The sequence below is a fragment of the Papaver somniferum genome, chromosome 10, assembly GCF_003573695.1.
Source record: "Papaver somniferum cultivar HN1 chromosome 10, ASM357369v1, whole genome shotgun sequence".
Lineage (NCBI taxonomy): Eukaryota > Viridiplantae > Streptophyta > Magnoliopsida > Ranunculales > Papaveraceae > Papaver > Papaver somniferum.
Window position 1 is genome coordinate 80,978,271 of NC_039367.1, and position 20,297 is coordinate 80,998,567.

Consider the following 20,297-nt stretch of genomic DNA (forward strand, 5'->3'; position numbering starts at 1 on the left):
CGATCCAGAAAAATCGATGTATTCTGGTGATAATATATGTATTTTTTTCATTCACTGAACTATCAAAACAACAAATAAAAAATACACAGGCGAACAAAAAAGTATCACCTAGTTCATATCACGGGTTATTATCTAGTAACCCGTGCAAATAATAGTTTTTCTATCAAGAGTTTTTGTTGATTGTCTTGATTGCTTTTCTATTTTTTAATGAAATCAAATTAACAAGTTATATTATTGATTAATTAAAACAAATACTAATCTTTTCAAAATTAGCAATCAAATATTTAGTTAGTTGTTGGACAATTAGAAATTGGGACAGAAATAAGGTGATCCTTTATGATTCTTCATTTCGAAGAACCAAGACATATGATGGACAAATATATGATAAAGTGAAGAGTTCGATGATAAGTCATATGCTACAATCCAACTATTAAAATAATTAGTACAATCGAAATTTGTGTTATACGTAAATCATAAATGTGCAACAATCACAACAACAATGTTATTCAATTAAAAGCATAACCGATATGTAACTCAATACTTTTTTCCTTATTAAATCAATAAAAACAAAACCTTAATAGATTTATCTTGAATTAAATCCTGCTTAAATTTTGAGAATTTTTAGAAACTCTTAAAAATTCTCTAGAAATCTAGACAATTGAAATGATTTTATGAGAGTGTTTTAAAAAGGCTTTGTAATCTACGAAAAATAATAAAATAACGGATTTTTACGTAGTTTTTGTGATTTATAGGGATAATAAACGTGATCATTGTGGTTTTGTTTTAATCATGTTTTTAAGGCAAAAACCGGTTGTGGATGGGTGGAGCAGTGCAAGAAACCGCGGGTAAATTGTTGATAACCAACGCGAGACTTTTATCGTAGACGTCCTCTTCATCATGGCCCATTGTACTTTGAAAGTTCTGTAATATATATGAAACACATACAAAAAAATTAATCTTTATGATATACAAATTTCAATTCACTAATCCTTTGTAAATCTTGCTTTTCTTGCCAAATCGTATCTTTTTCTAATAACTCGTCATATATATATAGATTATTTACCGTAATTTTTTTCTCCATAAGCTTATCGTAGGTAATGTATAGTAAGTTAATTTAATATACTTGCAATAGAAACAAATATCAATATACATCAATGTTCATCTCTTGAGGATATACATCGTAACTTAATTAATCAATAGTTTAAACTTGCGATATACAAGAAGCAAAAAAAAAAAAAAAGATAGTTGCAAAAATAAAATAAGATCAACATTATTTTCAAACTCTCCAAAAATATCACCTACTCTGGAAAGACTTTGGCAGTGTCTAATATCACACAAAAGCCTCTCGAAATCCTTATAAGTTACAAATCTTTGACTTTAAAGTCCATCCAATAACATAAGCATTTAAAGACTTTTTAGAAGTTTCTAACCAATAACAAAGAATTTAAGAGAATTTAAGAAACTTAGATAAAGTCATTATTCACTGAAAAGGATGTTTAAGAAACTCTTTTAAAGTCTCTAACGAATAACATGGGATTTAGGATTTCTATGAAATTCTTTTTAATTCTCAATTCGCTAGAGCATTGCTCGGTTGAAACCAACAAGCGTTGGTATGTCAAGTTTGGTTGTCATATTTTAGCTCCAAAACTCGAAGCTGCTTGATTAGATTACTAGAATCAACGTCATTAGGTTTGACTAGGAACATTAGAAATGTTGAGACAAGATCGTGTTACTCTGAAGAACCTGAAGGCGTATCGGCATCAACACATACATCATCCTTTTGTTCGAGGTTAGTAATATAGACTTGACTTTTTCCCATTCCTATCTACGCTTCTTTCAAGTCGTTTAGATTGAATATATAACATACATAGTATTAGAGCATTGCTCGATTGAACCTACAAGTTTTGGTATCTCAAACTTGTTGTCAATGTTAGGTGATCAAAACTATATCTTGATTTCTAGTCTACTAAGTCAAGTCTCGGATTAGGTTAGAATTTGTAGTTGAGTATCATATATCACCCTTGAAGATTGAAGATCGATAAAGACATTTGGAGAACTTATGTATTAGATATGTGAAGACTGAACCATTTTATTTTGCTCACTATCTAACCATCTTATCTATTAAGACTATTTTGTATGACTTCTAGTAGATTTACAAAGAAGAAGTTTCGAGTCAAGCCTTTCTTGTGAAAATCTTGAAATATAATTCTAAGCAAAGATGTTCAACGGTCCTTAACAATATTAGTTCTATGAATTAATTTGTGTAATAATTAAAAATTGCCCAGGCAAATAATTTTATCACTTGGGAACGTTTTAAACATCATAAGAAAGAAATATTGAACTTATTGATATTTCTACTCAGAGTAGGTTGGCAAACCAGTTTGAAAACCATGGATATATGAGTTTCAGAAAACCGCAAGTTCAGTTGGGTAAAGTTCACGAACCCGGTTGGCAAACCGTGGTGAACTGAATTTCAAAGTTGGGTAAAGTTCGGATTAGGTTAGAATTTGTAGTTGAGTATCATATATCACCCTTGAAGATTGAAGATCGACGAAGACATTTGGAAAACTTCTGTATTAGCTATGTGAAGACTGAACCGTTCTATTTTATTCACTATCTCACCATTCTATCTATTAAAACTATGTCGTATAACTTCTAGTAGATTTACAAAGAAGAAGTTTCGAGTCAAGCTTGTCTTGTGATAAATCTCGAAATATGATTCTAATCAAATATGTTCAACGGTCCTCAACAATATTAGTTATATGAATTAATTTGTGGATCAATTAAAATTTTCCCATGCAAATGATATTATCAGTTGAGAATGTTTCAAATATCATAAGAGAAAAATATTGAACTTACTGATATTTCTACTCAGGGTAGGTTGGAAAACCATAGATATCTGATTTTCAGGAATAAAGGAAGGTTGGCGAACCAGTTCACAAACCGCAAGTTCAGTTGGGTACAGTTCATGAACCCGGTTGGAAAACAGTGGTGAACTGAATTTTAAAGTTGGTATAATAGGGTAGCAGTTGGCGAGCCCGTTCATGAACCTTTGTCAGCTGAGTTTGGTATTCTTGTAGAGTTGGCGAACCCGGTTCACGAACCGTTGCGCCCTGACTCGTGAACAATCCATGCGGTTGGCAAACCGTCCTACCAACTGTCATAGTTTATATTTTAGTATATGCTCAAAAACTTATTTTCATAATATGTTTAGCATTACTAAAACTCTCTTAAAAAATTTCTAAGACTTCATTGATCGCTTAAACACTTATGTATGTGCATTAAACTCTTAAGTCTTTTAATGAATATTAAATTGCTTTTAGTTTTTTGGCTAACTTGCCAAACTGAACGGTCATTATACACGGTTCCGTAACCGGACCTAAGTGTATATTCTTCTACTGTATTTTTCAAGAATAGAGTTTGCTTGATTCTCAAGTTATCTTAGCATGAATTCTAAGAAACCCCTAGTCTTCGAAAAATTATAAATAAAGATGCTCTTTCAACTGGGAAAATCAATCCCTGAAACTTTGTGTCCTAGTTGATTCTAGAGTCGTCATATATTGACCTAGGTTGCCTCTGAGAAATATAATTAGGTCTATGAGTATAAGACTTTTCTTTGGGGATTCGTGAAGCCAAGTCCGACTATCTTTACCTTGATAGTTCGTGTATCCTGATCTTGCTTTTCTGTTATCGAGGTTTTCGTAATACCTTTCATGCAAGATAGATAGTAGTCACAAAGTTCTCTTCGTCTTAGACTTTGTGATTCCTCAAAATAGATATCTGAAAACTGATCATAAATGATCTTTTGAAGATTATTCTTGAGAGGTGGTTAAGAATATAGGATGCTCTTTGGGAGTCATAAGTTCTGGATTTGTGAGGTTTGCTAGATTTATTACTTGCAAACAGATTTCCTTACCTTGATCTTTGATCTAAACGAAAATCAAATAGGCTTATCTATTAGAGGCAGATTGGTATCAAAAGTTTTCACTTCGGCTAAAGCAACTCTTAGGTTGTAAAGGACGTCATCTAGGGGAATCAAGTGCGTAGAGCCTAGCCAGGTTCAAGAGACGTAAGGAGCGCGACTATAAGTGAACCGCTTGGAGGGTGGGTTCGGTCTCAACTATATTCCAGTATGAATTCTAGTAGTAGGCTAGTGTTTGTACCAGCTTAACACAATGTGATGTTCAAATCTGGACGAGGTACCGGGTTTTTTTTGCTATTGCGGTTTCTTCGTTAACAAAATTCTTGTGTATGTGCTTTTTACTTTTATGTATTTTTTGATTGTTAAAAGTACTGCATTAGTTCATACTCCTATCAAAGACGAAAAAGTTGGGTGTATTAGGTATCCCATGCGTTTTCAATTGGTATGAAAGCAGGTTCGTGTACAAACAGTGTTACGAAGGACATGACGATCTCTTGCTTTGATAGGCGCAGTCACTTAACGGATCCCGAGTGTGTTCTAGAAACCATCAATGTTGATCTGAATGTTGATTTGGTAAAATTCATTGATAATCTTTGTCATAAGAAACAACGATTGATAAGGAAAATTGACGGACCACATTGTGAACTATACATGAAGAACTCTGATCTTTAATAAGGATCTGAAAGAGAAGAGGCTCTTCAAAATAAGTTGGATATTCAAATCCGTCTCAACAAGGAGTATATTGCCAATCTTGCTGAATCAAAGGATACATTAGTAAAAACCCTTAGGGATTTGAAATATGAAAATGAAACATCTAACTCTCTGAAGAATCCATGGCACGATTCTTGTTTAAAGAACTGTCGTCAATCAGGTGATAAATGAGATATCGGCTTTGTTAAACCTGATGTGACTCATATTTCATCGAAAGGACCAAATGATGTTCACACCACTTTTGTAGGTTCATGTATGTTATGTGGTTCATTCAATCATTATCAACATACTTGTAAGCTCTTTAGACAAAAGTTAAAAGTTGTCAATATTTTGCATAAGAAAGCTAAAAAACTTTTGTTCAACATTGAAATACTTACAAAAGGCGTGACAAGATATCCTAATACAGAAAAAAGTAATGTCAGTCTAGGAGATTTAGCCTTAAAGTCAACCCCACCCTTTCAATGGTTTCTTGACAGTCGGTGCAGTTGGCATATGATAGGTGACCTTTCATGGTTCGTTGATACGAATGATTTTAAGGGAGGAACTGTAATATTTGGAGATACGAGTTGTTTCTATATTAGTAATAGGGGACGATCAAGCTTCCAGGAGTGCCTGGGATCCATGTTGTTGTTTAGTCAAAAGTATGTCTGATAATATTTTTTTGTGTTAGTCAATTTTGACAAAGTCCGTATAGTTACGTTCAATGCAGAAGGATGTGACATTGTATATAAGTTTGGAAAAGTAATTTTTCATGGCATTTGTGGCAAAAATAATTGTTATCTTCTTGGTATCCAGTTTAATCTTTGTTGTAACTTGACTAAGGTGGAATCTACTCAAGCTCGGCATGAGTAGATTCCAATATCATTAACAAAGAACTAATTAGAGGTGTAGCCAAAATCAGTGCAAAGGTAGAAGGTGTTTGTGGTGCTTGTCAGAAAGGTAAACAAACAAGAGTTCCACATAAGTCATCACAAGACATTGCCACCAAAGCTCCTCTTGATTTAATTCATATGGATTTGTTTGGTCCTATCCAAAAAATTATTGTTGGAGGGAAGAAATATGCCTTGGTAATGGTCGATGATTACACCAGAGTTACTTGGATGGCGTTCTTGTCTCATAAGTGATACCCTGAGTGAGTTCAAGATTATTTTAAGTAGAATTCAGGAGGAACAAGGTCGCAGACTAAAGAAAATTAGGAGCGATTGTGGAACAAAATTTAAAGATATTAAGGTATTTGAGTTATGTGACACACTGGGAATTATTCAACGATACTCTTCACCAATAACTCCACAAGCTAATGGGGTTGCAGAAAGGAAGAACACAAATATCCAAGAAATGGCTCGGGCAATGCTTCACAACAAAAACTTACCTCTTAAGTTTTGGGGAGAAGCTGTCTTTACGACATGCTATTTGATCAACCGTGTTTACCTACGGTCATGAACCCAAATACTCTGTATGAGTTATGGTATGGTAAAAACCTAACTTGAGTTATCTCCGTGTGTTTGGCAGTAAGTGATACATTCTGAAAGATCGAGAACAAAAAGGGAAATTCGATTCCAAAAGTGATGAAGGAATTTTTCTCGGTTATGCATGGGATAGTCGTGGTTTTCGAGATGGAGTCGAATGTTATTATTGATGATTTGAGAAGTTTTCATCATGATAACTCTCCCGCTGAGTTACCTCCTATGGAGGCAACTGAGGCTGCCAAGAAAGCACCTACACCGGAAGAAGTGGTTCCTACTTTTTCTGATCGTGATTCCTCTAGTGACGAGGAGAAATCCCTGATAAGGGTGTCCCTGATGAACAAACTCCTTCTCGAAATTTATGGGTTCGTAGGGATCATGATACCAAGTGGAAAAGACTTACGTACTAAGACAAGAGGTCAGCTTCAAAACTTATGCAACTATGCATCTACCTATCTCAAGCTGGGCCTAGAAATATTGATGAAACTCTAAATGGTCCTGCTTGGGTTAGTGTTAGGCACGATGAGATTAATCAATTCAATCGACAAGAAGTTTGGGATCTTGTTCCTTGTCCATCCAATGTAAATATTGTCGGTACTAGATGGATATTTAAGAGTAAGTTAGATGAATTTGTATTGGTGGTTTGAAATAAAACAAGACTTGTCGCTGAAGGTTATTCACAAAGTTGCTCAACCTAAAGGATTTGAATGTCCAAGAAATCCCGATTATGTCTTTAAGCCCAAAAAGACATTATACGGATTAAAACCATCTCCACGAGCATGGTATGAAAATCTTAGAACTTCTCTTCTTATGAAAGGTATTACTAGAGGAGGAACTGATAAAACGCTATTTATCAAATGAAGCGGAAATGATGTATTAATAGCTCATATCTATGTAGATGACATCATATATGAATCAACATCCATAAAACTTTCTGAAGAATTCCAAACCTTTCTGGGAAAGAAATTTGAAATGAGCAATGCTGGTGAATTAAAGTATTTCTCAGGATTACAAATTCAACAAGTAAGGATGGAACTAATATTTCTCAACATAAATATGTAAAGGAACTTGTTAGAAAGTTTGGTCTAGAGCATTCCACCCTAAGGCGCACTCCCACGGCTACTACAAAGAAATTACAACGAGATGAAAATGGTTTAAAAGTAGACCAAAACTCTATACATCCATTATTGGTAGTCTGTTATATCTGACGGCAACTAGACCTGACATTCTGTTTAGTGTCGATTGTTGTGTAAGATTTCAAGCTGAACCAAAAGAGTCTCATCTTGCTAATGTAAAAAGAATCATCCGATATGTTAATCACACTGTTAGTTATGGTTTATCATTTACCTTTGATACTAACACTGAGCTTACTGCGTATGCTGATGCAGATTAGGCAGAATGTGTAGAAGACAGAAAGAATACATCAGGAGGACTGTTTTACATGGGTTTAAGTCTTATGGCTTGGAATAGAAAGAAACAAAACTCTCAGTCCTTGTCTACATGTGAAGCCAAATACATTGCTGCAAGTTCGTATTGTACTCAAATTTTATGGATGAAACAAATACTTACTGATTATGGAATTGACTCTGGACCTATGAAAATCTTTTGTGATAACTCAAGTGCGATTCGAGTCACTGAGAATCCCGTTGAGCACTCAAGAACAAAGCACATTGACATAAAGTATCATTTTATAAGAGAACTCTTTGAGAATGATATTGTCAAGATAGATTTTGTGTCGAAATGATAATTGGCTGATATTTCTACCAAACCTATAGATACTCGAACGTTTCACGACCTTGGGCAAGCTATTGGTGTTGTTTTATTTCATTAATTTAAGATTTTTATTGCCCCTGTTCATATTCATATATTTTAGGAAATATAACTTGAGGTTCAGTATCTTCCGGTATATGAGATTGTGATTCGTTTTTGTGTATATCCTTCTACCAATGTATTCTAAAAAACATGACGTTCTGATGGGTGTCTGTCCGAAGTATCGTAAAAGATAAAGCTTATTTTGTGAGATTTGTTCTTTGCTATCATTCTTTGGTGATTAAAACATCCATCTCATATTTTCTTATAGGTTAAACTCTTTCACTCTTGCAAAAGAGGAGTAAACTATTTTGAGAATTGCAGTTTTTATCTTTCCACGATTACACTTTTGTGAATAAACTGCTACAGGATTCCGTAATATGTTCTTTAGTGATTGACTTACTTCCTTGATTGCGTCACCGCTAGGGAATAAGTGGTGACCTTTAATCTCTATGTTCGTACATGGCTAGAGAAGTTATAATTCTTATGTTGAGTCATATCACACTAATTATTCTCTTGTTCGTAACTGGCGTAGAGAATAGTTTGTGCTGACGATTTTTCTCACGAAAGTCTTGTATCTTAGTGCCTCTAACATTAAGATCGTTATTTTTAACTTCTTTGTTCGTAACTGGCGAGAAGAGAGAAAAATTTGGATACAAATTTATTTTGTTCGTAGCTGGCGAATAAATTTAAAGTCCAAGAAAATCCTTCTCTTGTGACAAGAGTAAGGTCGCTCATGTTGTTCTTCTGGGAATGACCTTCAATGAGGGAGAGTTTTTTGAACTTGTGCTTAATGGTAATATCTTCGTGGGGAATGCGGATGTCGAATTGTGGGAGATGCTTGTGCCTTATATCTCCTTGACGCAAACCGAGATTTCTTGGTTGAAATCGTCTAAACTAAAGGTTGGGATGTGTTCTCTAGTCTTGAAACTCTGATCAATTCATGATTATCCTGATTTTTCACCTTTGCCAATTTTTTTGACAAAAAGGAAGAGAACTATTAAGTAGTATCTTGCTACATATGGCTTTTACGGAGCATAATGTAAGGGGGAGTGAATTATTATTTAAAGGTTTTACCTATATTGCAAAAGTAGTATGTATCGACTAAGGGGAAGAGTATATAACCGTAGTATTGCTTCAAAATTGTGGTGCAATTGAATTTTGAGGAAGGTAACGACACTATATTTTTGTATAACAACCAATGAGTAGAGTGATTACCTCATTCTATCGAAGCTATTTTGAGTATTCTGAAAAGTTGTTATCGCTATGGGTCTTCAACAACAAAGTGTTGAACGAACGCACGCAGAACATTAGAAGAACTTGAAGTACAAAGGATTCAAGACGTGTGTTGAAGAACCAAGGAAATCAAGCATAGTGGATTGATATGAAAAGTGTATTTATTTTTGTATCCACATGTATTGAATAGTTTTTCACTAAAAATGAAAAAGGGGGAGATTGTGTTAGAGCATAGCTCGGTAGAACCCACCAAGCGTTGGTATGTCAAGTTTGGTTGTCATATTTTAGTATCAAATCTCATCTAGAGTCGCTTGATTAAATACTAGAGTCAACTTCGTTTAGGTTAGACTAGAAAGTCTAGGAATGTTGAGACGTACAAGTATTATTCCAAAGACCTGAAGAAAGTGAAGAAGTAACGATTACAACGACGACATCATCCTTCCTCTTAAGGTTAGTAAGATTGACTTGATCTTGTTTCCATTCCTAACGTATCTTTCAAGTCGGATTATATTGAAAACATAACATGCGAAGATGTATATAAATAATACTCTAGTGGTTAGACTTGGTCATGACATTATGATCAAAGTGTCAAGGAATTTATTGAATTACGAAGTATAACGCTTATCTTTTGAACTTCGTAAATACGACATCGACATAATCTATTGTATATAGTTTTTTTGATTATGTGTGCATTATATAGGAATGATTTCACCCTAGGAAACAATGTTTTATAACATTTCTTTAAAGAAATTACATATATGAACTTGTTTCATAATCGAAAGGAAATCATGATTGGTCGGGTTCTTTATTGAATATCTTTTGAATGACCAATATAAGATGAAAAGGTAGAACCTATCTTAACTGGTTGAGATTTATGGTATAACCGGTCATAGCTTATATAATATATAGCTAGTTATAATCGGTCACGAGCTACATTGGAAATCAAGGTGTAACCGATCACAAGCTACCTTTGGGAAGCAAGGTGTAACCAATCACAAGCTACTTCAGGAAGTAAGGTGTAACCGATCATAAGCTACCTCTGGAAAGCAATGTGTAACCAGTCACAACCTGGTTTGGGAAACATGGTATAACCGATCACAACTTACATTGTGATCTTGGTACAACCGATCCCAAGGAGCAAAACCGAGTTTCCAATATTCATATATCTCTTTATATTTTGTGTGAAGCTTGAAATTAGGGTTTGTCGACATTATTTGAACATGTACATAACTCTTATCATTTATTGTTCAAAGATATTCCTTGATACTCAAGGTGATCCCATGTACGAAAAAGTGAACAACATTTAATCATGATTTTCATCATATATGTTTTAATTACCAGCAATTAAAGCATATACTCTGGAAAATATTATTAGTTAATGTGCTAGACTAATAATAGAAGTTTTCTATGAGAGTTTTCAGAAATATGGTCTGACATTTATGTGGAAATAGGAAAACCGAAATTAGGTACTTTAATTTGAATATCTTGAGAATATTTTCGGTTTTGGAATTTTCTTGTTGTCCAAACAACCTTGGTGTATAAATACTTGAGTTTGCGTTTCTTGCAAACTAACCTAAAAGCCAGGCAAACTTCATTCATCTTGTTTCTGGTGGAGCCATCTATCTGGAGAGGAAAGTATCCTAATTAGGTGAAATCTCTCACGACTACCGTTGGTGGGAAACTAGATAATTTCATGGTTATTGTAGTTTTCGATTATTGATTTGATTGACTAACGGTTGTTGAAAATTTGATTACACCTAGTTTGTTTATTCTTGAGAATCTTCTCTTCTGATATAAGATTCACTCAAACTAGATCAAAGTATTGACGAGATATTTAGAACCATTTTCGGATCTAAAGACATCTTGTGATAATCCATTGTTAACAGACTCTATTCTGTGCGTGATTGATCACAAGAGGTTTCAAGTGGTGTTGTGCAAGTTATTGAAGACAAACAAAGATTTGAAGACGACGAAGTTTTTCTTATTAGTTTTCGTATCTTGTGAATTGTGTGGACAAACCTTGATCGGATGGTATCCAAATAGAATCGTGTTTATCTTTGATAGACTTGATTGATTAGTTGCGTGAGATCGGCATCATCTTATAGTTTCTCTTTGAGATCTATATTGATTGATTGAAAATCTATAGTTTGATTATTTCGGTAATCAAAAGATAAATTTATCTAACCAGACAAAGGAGTTTATTATAATAAACAGAAGATCCTTTGTCAACGACTCATAATATCTTATTACCATGATTGAATAGAGTCACGTGCTTGGCTCTAGAAGTCGAAGGCGTAGTGATACTGAGGAAACTAAGTAGCTAGGGGTAGTCTGCTTGGTCTCAACTATACGAAGTTGGTATTAGATTTTGTCTAGCGGCTTAATTATGAGAGTATTCAAAACTGGACAAGATACCGGGGTTTTTATGCATTTGCGGTTTCCTCGTTAACAAAATCTTGTTGTGCCATTTACTTTATTTTTTCCGCATTATAACTCCTTATTATAATTAAAGTAAATTGCACTTGTACGTTAATATGTAACACTTGATATTGATCTTATAGAGCTTCGGTTATTACTGAACCTATTATCAAGTGATCACTTCATTGTCGTATCGTATCGATATTGAATCCATAGTCAATCACACAAGTGATCTTGTTGTTGTATTATCTCAATATCGTATCCATATACGATCACATGAAGTGTATACCGCAGTTGTTGTATTGTATCAACTCAGTCCATAGACGATCACACTTGGTAAAGGACTTATAGGTTGTTAAATAAAAGATTATGGTGTATTTGGGTACCCTCGTCTTTTCATATTGTCAGAGCATTGCTCGATTGAACCCACATGTTTTGCTATCTCAAGCTTGTTGTCAATGTTAGGTGATCAAAACTATATATTGATTTCTAGTCTACTAAGTCAAGTCTCGGATTAGGTTAGAATTTGTAGTTGAGTATCATATATCACCCTTGAAGATTGAAGATCGATAAAGACATTTGGAGAACTTCTGTATTAGATATGTGAAGACTGAACCATTCTATTTTGCTCACTATCTAACCGTCTTATCTATTAAGACTATTTTGTATGACTTCTAGTAGATTTACAAAGAAGAAGTTTCGAGTCAAGCCTTTCTTGTGAAAATCTTGAAATATAATTCTAAGCAAAGATGTTCAACGGTCCTTAACAATATTAGTTCTATGAATTAATTTGTGTAATAATTAAAAATTGCCCAGGCAAATAATTTTATCACTTGGGAACGTTTTAAACATCATAAGAAAGAAATATTGAACTTATTGATATTTCTACTCAGAGTAGGTTGGCAAACCAGTTTGAAAACCATGGATATATGAGTTTCAGAAAACCGCAAGTTCAGTTGGGTAAAGTTCACGAACCCGGTTGGCAAACCGTGGTGAACTGAATTTCAAAGTTGGTATAATAGGCTCGCAGTTGGGAAACCAGGTTCACGAACCACTGTCAATTGAGTTTGGTAGTCTTGTAGGTTTAAAAAACCCGATTCACGGACCGTTGCACCCTGACTCGTGAACAAGCCATGTGGTTGGCAAACCGTCCTACCAACTATCCCAGTTTATATTTTAATATATGCTCAAAGACTTATTTTTCATATTATTTTTAACATTACTAGAACTCTCTTAAGCACTTCTAAGACTTCATTAATCACTTAAACACTTATGTGTGTGCATCATGATTAAACTCTTAAGCGTTTGAATGAATATCAATTTGATTTTAGTTTTTTGGCTAAAAAAAACTACATGAGTTTAAGGAAGTAAACTTGCAAAACTTGTTTCATGGTTGAAAGGAATCAAAGGATCTATTCTAGGACCAATCCCTTACAAGGATCTATACTAGGACCGGTCCCATGGATCTATAACAGAATGGATCACTTACTTGGAGATCTGTAGCAGGAACCATCCCTAACGATAACCATTCAAACGATTTTTCCGTTCCGGCTATAATCTTATGGTTTTGTTAGCTATCGGAAACTGAGTTTGGTTATTATGGAAAATTTACAAGATGTCTACATAATATTTGAACATGTGCTAAACTCTTATTACTTAATGTTCAAGTATTTTTCTTGATACTCAAGGTGAGATCCCAAACCGAAACGTTCCTTAATATCTTCTTTGATATTCAGAATTTATATGTCTTTACTTTCCCAGTAATTAAAGCATATCTCTCGATATTATATTAGTAAAGTATACTTGTATGCTAGATAATATTTGGTTGTCATCCATGAGAGATTTCAGTATATTAGTTGGACAACAGCTAGAAATATTTAGAAAGTCGAAAATTGGTACTTATTGCATATAGTTTAGTATTTTCGGATTTGGTATTTCCTTGGTGGAAAAACTATCTTAGTCATTATAAATAGTGAAGTTTGTTTTTCTTACAAACTCATTCGCGACAAAAAATACTTTATTTTATAGCTGGTATGAGGTAAGCCAACTAGTAGTATTCTCCTAATACTCACTAGAGAGAAAAATATCCTAATTAGGTGAAATCTCTTATGTCTGCTTCTTTTAAACTCTTTTTTGGGATCAAGAAGCGTCTAATAATACCGTTAGTGGGAAACTAGAATCATAATGTTCTTTAGCATTCGATTATTGATTTGATTGACTGACAGTATAGTTGAAACTTGATATCACCTAGTTTGTTTATTTTGTGATCATTCTCTTATAATAGAAGGTCACTCGAACTAGATCAAGGACTGACAATTTCAAATATGATCTTTGATTCAAGATCTGAAGATAGGTCTTGTGATCATCCATTATTAACAGACTCCGTTATGTGCATCATCGATCATAAGGGAATTAAGTTGTTTGTGCATGTACTTTGAAGACTATAATATTTTTTTAATGGTATTTTAATTTTTGTGATTACACTTCGTGCACACTTGATTGACTGGGATCTGAAAAAAATTGTTTATATTGATTGACCTTTTATAGCTTTTTGTATAAATCGACAATTTATCACTTGGTGTTTCTCTTTAGGAACCGAATTTGATAAACTGTGAACTAAGATTGATTATCTGTGATAGTCTCTATATCTTAGTTGATTTAAACCAATACAAAAGAGTTTATATTGATTAAATGGAAGAACCTTTGTAGATCAACTTATCTCTGATTAACTTGTTGATCTAGAAGATTGATAGAGAGATTAATGTAGTCCTTTATTGTTTCATATTAGTCCTTTATTGTTTCAGAGTTGTGTGCTAGAAGTTCTCACATCAGGTAAAGCAACTTAAGATAGTGGACTTTATCTTAGGATTCACGTACATAGACCAGATTGGTAGTATGCGCAAGGATACTGAAGGAACTGAGTAACTTGGGATTAGTTTACTTGGTCTCAATTATACGAAGTTGGTTGTAGCCTTTGTATAGCGGCTTAACTCTTAGAGTATTCAAAACTTGACTAGATCTTGGGATTTTTCCACATTTATTGTCTCTTCATTAACAAAATCTTGTTGTATGCTTTTACTTTACTTTACTTTCCGCATTATAATTATTATTTTAGTTACAACTAAGTAAACACACTAGTGCGTTAATCGAACACTTGGGTTTGATCCTAGTAGATTGGTTTGGAGTGTCGAAACTTATTTTATATATCCAATGTTACCTTGTTGAAAAGTAATCTCCTTGATAGTGTTTTTCTGTATTAGATTACACAAGGTGTGTCTTATATAGGTGAATATCGAAAAGATTGTGATGTACGTGGTGAAACAGGGTCAAAACAATTATTCAAGGTTCAGTCAAACCAAATGCTTCACGACTTTTTACTATGGTAGTAAGCAGGAGTTGTGGCAAGGTCTGTACGACTAAGTTCACTTAATTTTATCCTCTATAAAGTTATCGATTTAATAAATAAAAAAACATGGCAATGCATGCATTCCAATTAGTATTTAGTAATCCTGTGAGCTAACATCATCCAGGACTTATTGTATATTGGTCATCTGCAATTAAGATACAAATCTATCCAGTATAAGCTTGAACCTAAGCTTCCCTTTAAGAAGAATAATAGCCAATTTATCTTTAATAGTAAATCTGTTCTTAAGCATAAGCATAGAAAACGCCTTTTTGAAAGATAACCTTTTCTAGATATTATCTTAACTTTGTTAATAAGACTAGTGTATCACCCGTGCTTTGCACGGGCCTAAATGTATAATTCTTTGGCAATGTGATGCCAATTGACCAATTTTATTTCAATGTTTTCCTTTTTTTTTTCTTTCAATCAAAATTGTCTTTTTTCAACTTCTTTAAAATCCGTTGGCGATTGGATTATCATTTAGATATAAAAAAGTCCTATTTTATTTGGATGATTTTCTCTTATTTATTACGTGACGTTTGACAACCAATCAAAACAAAATTAATAACCCAGTAAAGTGTCACCACCTAATCTGATTAAGGCTCGGTATTTTCGTAAATTGCTCACATGTTGATTTGATCTTTCATGTTTTGGTTTTCGCGAAGTTGGGTTAAGGTATATGTAAAAGGCAAAGGTAAACTCTTATTTCTGTACTAACTAAAACAAATAATAAAAAATGAACTGACAAACATTGAATTAAGATGCTTACTTGAGTGTTTGAACACAATCAAGATGGATGGAGAAAAAACACAGGACCGATACACCAAAGATTGTCAAAATATTAACTTTGAGCAGAAAAGACCCAAAATGAATGATAAAGCAATGTATAGAGAGTAGCAAGTCTGTAGAAAACTTCAAGGCTCATAATATAATCCACTTTATAACATGTTCGCATATATTTGACACCAAATCTTGCAGACTATAAGAAATGAGAACCCTAAATGAAAAGAGAGTAGTATTCCATTTTCTGATATCTGGTCACAACAAACGCAAGCTAATTCATTAAGGTTTCTGCACCTTTTAAGGGTATTTAATACATCAACAAAAGGCAGCTTATTCGATACCAAATTTGATCCCAGGAAGAAATGATATTCATCCGGCTATCCTTGATTTCCTGGAAGAATAGTATTAGTCTTCCTAGATAGAATTGGGTTAGCATTAATACATCTAACGACGTAGTTTCCCAACACTGCAAACCTTAGATGTGTAAATGCTAACCAATTTCAGTTAGGAGCAGCAATTTCTCCCTTTGTAGCATGCATAGTTAAGCACAAATGACTGAAACTGTGTCACCATCAATCGACCAAAACAAACTGAAACAGTGTCACCATCAATCTACCAAAACAAATTTAGTTATAAAATGGACTTTCACTTCTAGTCTTAGTATACTATTTTTGCTACATTAAAAGACACCCACCATCACCATCACTTCTAGTCTCAGTATACTGAATTGGCAAACCTGGTGCACAAATATCTCCTTAAAAAGTGTGTAGGTAGTATTTTACCCAGCAAAATAGTCTTCATTATCTGAAAACAACAATACCCAACATCAAAATCAATTAAACATATAATTAACCAAAATATAACTGTAATTCAGCTTTACTGTCAAGCTCATATCTCTTTTCTCTCTTGTTAACTCAATTATGAATACTGCACAAATCATAGGTATGGTAGTTGGCAATAACCTTGTGAACAACAACCTCATCTTCATTTAAGGATCATAGAGGTCACTTAGACGCATAAAGATGTGAAGTTCCAACCACTCTCGTTCATTGAAATGATGTTATGTGTACCTATAGAAGCGCAAGATTATTAAAATTACAAAGAAACTATGGACACTGTATTAATGCCATTTGCAAAACAAACAGATGAAAATCAACAATGAAAAAGGATTTTACCTAAGCTCCAATTAGCACCGACCATAATGCTTACATGAGATATGGTAACTTGATTCAGACTTCAAAACATGTATGTCATACCAACTATCCATATGATTAAATAGGAGTAAAATCGATTTGCACAACTATTCAATCCTTTGAACAAATAGAATTGACTCAACAAAATATATATTCCACCATACGTGTATCTCGCTACTTTACATATTTGCGAGTTATACTTTCCATCGTACTAAAAAATCATGGTTCTGTTTCTCTGGTTGCATTTTGCATGTCGATACAAACGGAATCAACAATTCAAATGTTCTCCCTACACAATATATTCAACCTCATAATTACCTTTAGAGGGAAAGATAGTTTTAATAATGTAATTGCAAATAGAAGGGCTTAATTTGTTAAAAACTCACTTATGGAATTAAAGAAAAAAAAGTTCCAATCCCCAAAACTTTCACATAAAATTGCTTACATTTTTTTTACGCGATGCCAATTTTATACACTATACTCACCAAGGTGCATAAAACATAACCATAATATTTTTCTTTTCGTCAAAGACAACCTCACCAAAATTAGAATCCGCCCACACCATCATATTCTGCAGTGACATATGCATGCAAAGAAAAAAAACCACAGCCACATGCAAACATTATCTACAATGCTAAGCATGCGCGTATGCAAAATATATGGCCAAGCATAATCAGTATTCCCTCTGAATAAATAAAAATGTTAATTGTCTCCAGTTCAACTCGGGAATTGGTGCATACATCTTGCTTTAACATTTGATTCTAAATATTGTACAAATGGTCATTTACTGTCTTAAACTGGTAAATGAGTGTTGTGGCTACCGTAATATTACGTCCTTCAGTGTTCGCAGAATCAAGAAGGAATTCTACCTTATACTGCCCTTCATTCCTAAACATTTGAGAGACGTACAAAGATTACTCTAATTAAATAATCAGATAACAATGGGTGTTAGAGATAAAAATGAAGTTATGAAATTACTCTAATTAAATATATAATGAAAAGGATGAACTTTAGTTTCAGAACTGGAAAATGAACTTTGATTCAAAAATCTCTCTAAGAAATTTCAGTGTTGGCTAAACAATAATCCCGTACTTCTAAGATACATGCTGATTTTTATGACAGCCAACCTTCATAGGAAACCATTGAAATGTTAGGAAACAATCAACAAAAATATATATGAGCTATACTATGCATATATATGATAAAAATGAAATGCAGTATACCTTTCTAATGAGAACAGCCCACCATTAATTAATGCCAAAAGATCTACGGGTAAGATATTTTGTGAAGAACACATACCCCAAATCAACTCTATTGAGAAGAAGAAGATAGTGGTACGGCAATACCTGGCATTTTGACGCCCATACCACAAATCAACTCTGAACCATTTCTTGATCAGAGAAGTTATGGTACAATGGTAACCTCACGGATAAAAAAAATAAACAAAAAATAAATGGAAATCCTGTTGCTGGAATGGAGAGAAACAAAATAATAAAACCTTACCAATCATGATTACAGGAAAATACTCATCCCAACGCCATCAAGTCATAGCATGTGAATTCAACAGATCCAAACAAAAATCATAAAACCACAATTCAGAACTCCGTTGATCTAGTAGACTTACCCGTTGGAAAGTACCTTCAGCACGCTGTGAACTCGTAGTTCGTTAACGAATTCAAATATTCCCTGAAATTGGCAAAAGCATCTTGCATCTAAGAATACCCATATAAGAAAAATATATCTGATCCCAAAATCAAATCTTTGATTTAACAAAAAGAAAAACCCAGACTGTAATCAGTGATAAGAAAAAGAATCAACCCATATAAGAAAAAGCTAGCAGATTGAAGAGTAGGAAATAAGTATAGTAGACTGTAATTAGTGATAAGAAAAAGAATCAACCCATATAAGAACAAGCAAATTGAAAAGTAGGAAATAGGTTTAGTTACCTCATTGATCCTCTTTTCCCCGTCAGAAGAAGATGGTGGTGAAACATGAGTTGGTGGTGGTGAAGGAGGCGGCGGAAGAGAAGTAAAAAGTTTAGGGTTTTGTGTAAAAAGAGGTTTTGTATCTTGAGAGTGATTCAGTACTCATTCACCTACCCATTTTATTTTGTTATTTAAATCCTTGATTTTTATTGGTTGGGGCCAGAAACTCTAGAATTCAAGCTTTTGGCCTAACTTTCATTTTGGAGTCAGTATTTGGGCCTCAAATTATATATATAATATAATAATATTAAATCGATAACCCTCTCTAATGGCATATCTAATCATGCATTCACTACTTACAAGAAAAGGTAGCTTAGAAAATTATCGATAAATCTAAAACACTAATGGTAGTAGAAGAAACATTTGTAAATTTCTACGTTATTTCCCACTTGTATCTCCCCCCTGCTAGCAGGGTTCCGAATGAAGGTCAGTTGGATGTTTGCATCACTTGGGATGTTAGTCATAACCATGCTTTTGATGAGAATGTTGAGATTAATAGTCCCACATTGTTGGGTTATCTAAGATCCTACGATTTATAATCTCCTAGGACCTCTCCACTCATTGCCAATTGGTTTTGAGTTGAATGTCCGTATTCTAATATGGTATCAGAGCAGGTTATTTACGACGAGTCATTTGACCGCGCCTTAGTCCGCGTCACCCGATTTAATTGTCCACGTGTTAGACCCAACAAAATAAACGGAAAAAATAAAAAGACAACACCATTGGCTTGGTCATAGCAACGGTAGTTACTAATCTTCAAAAAATAAATAAATGACCAATCTAATTTCAATGTCTCTTTATTTTTTCACCCCTCCAGACTTGGTCAACTTCTCGTGTTTTTGTTAAAATGGGAAAAGAAAGAATTCACGTTTATTCCCAGAACACTATGCTGTCATATTTAAGGAGTAAACTGGGGCAACCCATGCGTAAGGGTTCGGGTTTTGGGCATGTATTCAAGGATTTTAGTGGATTTGTGATTCTTGTAATAAGTAGATTCTTAATGATTGACGACTCAAAGATACTGGGAGTTTAATTCAGAATGATCAGTAAATATTTTGAAATCAGACTCCCAATTAATCTGTCGTGACAATAGTTGAAAAGTATGCCGCGCGTAAACCTCTTTTAAATCCAGTATCGAAAGATCTGTTCTGATGTTCGCAGAATGTGACCTTCTTAACTTACTGATGGTTGTATAAATATATTTTTCATGCGTGATACTGGTTTATGGGGGTAGTCAAACGAGATTTCAATGGACTTCTATATATTTTTAGTTTGAGTGACTCCCGGAAATTCTCTGAAAATCTAGAGACTTTTAGTGATTCTCTGAGAGTATTTTAGAGAGTCTTTGTGACTTGTGGAAACCAAAAAATGAGA

General features: G+C 33.9%; 1 long non-coding RNA gene across 2 annotated transcripts; it reads right to left on the minus strand.

Moving 5' to 3' along the window:
* Positions 1 to 15,960: 15,960 nt before the first annotated feature.
* On the minus strand, positions 15,961 to 19,010 carry LOC113314975. Of its 2 annotated transcripts, XR_003342638.1 has the most exons (4): positions 18,885 to 19,010; positions 16,921 to 18,624; positions 16,708 to 16,815; positions 15,961 to 16,549 (listed from the first exon to the last, which is right to left on the minus strand). It is a non-coding gene; the product is annotated as an uncharacterized LOC113314975 (long non-coding RNA). The 2 variants fall into 2 exon arrangements; XR_003342637.1 differs by having other exon boundaries at positions 16,708 to 18,624.
* Between the last annotated feature and the right edge of the window lie 1,287 nt (positions 19,011 to 20,297).